Raw genomic sequence first — 1,698 nt, 5'->3', positions numbered from 1 at the left:
CCTCTTTAGGCCCTTTGCCCTCATCTTCTAGAGTCTGCATTCCTGGATCCCAAAGATTCTCTTGTTATCGTTTCTCTAAAATCCTACACTGTGCAGCCTTCGCTACATCTGCCCTTCTCTGAAGTGCCCTGGGCTTCAAACACTGCTTTCCTTCAAGTAAAAGCACACTTTCCTTCAGGAAACTTTAAATAATTATTTGTTTGTTTTTGGTGAGGCCTTGAGTAACCTATTTAACTAATGTGGGCCTCAGTGTCTTAATCTGAAAAATTTGGGTATCATCAATCAAGAAGAGATATAATATTCAAGAGAGCCTGAGCTTAAATTTTTAAATGTAATTGGGAAATGTTCAACAAAAATAATAAAAATTTAATACTACATAGAGCATGTTAAATTTGTGGTTTTTTAAATCAATATTTGACCACCTGGGATCCATTCCTATTTGAGTTTGATATCTCTGGACTAGCTGACCTCTGGAGTACCCTTTAACTTTAAATCTATAGTAATAGATTATTAAATAAATTATTAAAATAATTCACATTGACAATGCAAGTGGCTAGTTTTACATGGTTCTGTGTAATTTGTTGGAAAATTTTTTGCAAAGGGTGGTGGTCTTGACATTTTTTTTTTACTCCCCCCAGTCACCACCCTCTGACCGAACATATACATTGGAGCGGAGGTCAGCCATTGGACACTCAGACACTTTTACTGGTTGGCCCCCATTTGTGAAGTTTTCTTCATCCTCTTCTCTGCTTCCTGTCTTTCTTTTTCCTTTTTTTTTTTTTTAAACAGCTAAAATCTTACCTTCTACAAGAAGTCTTTCCTGATCCCTGTAATGCTGGCGCTTTCCCTCTATTGATTCTTTCCAATTTATTCTGTTGGTAGTTTGTGTGCATAAAGTTGTTTGCAAGTAATTCTTCCCAACCCCGTCCCTCCTTCCCAATTAGAACGTGTGTTCTTAGAAAGGTGATACTAATCTTTTGCCTTTCTTTACCCCCAGTATTAGTGCAGAGTCAGGTACATGTAGGTACTTAAAGGTACATGTAGGTACTTAATGTTCACTAACAAACTGACTGAAAAGGCAGTGCTGACCCTCCTGTTTCAGGCAAACAGAAGCAAAATCCTCATATACCAATCTTCACAATTTAAAACCCCAAGTCATAATGTTCTTGGGTTGATATGCCTTAGACACTATCCATGAAAACGCCACATTCCCCAGAGCCTAGGACAGGGCTGAACATTTGATAGAACTGAATTTAGAATTTCTTACAAGCTCATTGCACCAGCAAAATATCACCAAAGTGGGGATGAGCAAATAAAATAGAGAGTCCTTCTGAACCACTTTCAGTCTTGGGTTTCAAGCCCTAAGAAGAGTTTCAACGAAAGTCTGGTCAGTTGACTAATATTCCTGACCTTGAAGCTGGAAGGAGCACATCTAGAATCACAGATGGAGAGCTGGAAGGGACCTTAAAGTCCATCTAACCTAATTGCCTCATCTTAAAGATGAAGAAATTGGGGGGAGCTGTGAGGGGATGTAGCCCAAGTCACAGAAGTAGTGTCAGATGCAGCTGGTTTTGCTGATATCTCATTCTATCCTTCAGAGAAGAGCTAACCCAGCACTCTCGGTTTTCTACAGGAAATGTTTGAAATTCTGGGGAGGGCTGACACAATCTAGGTCTCAAAACCAGGCTGAAACCTAAC

The sequence above is a fragment of the Sminthopsis crassicaudata genome, chromosome 5 (genome assembly GCF_048593235.1).
Source record: "Sminthopsis crassicaudata isolate SCR6 chromosome 5, ASM4859323v1, whole genome shotgun sequence".
Taxonomy (NCBI): domain Eukaryota; kingdom Metazoa; phylum Chordata; class Mammalia; order Dasyuromorphia; family Dasyuridae; genus Sminthopsis; species Sminthopsis crassicaudata.
This window is presented reverse-complemented; position numbering follows the sequence as displayed.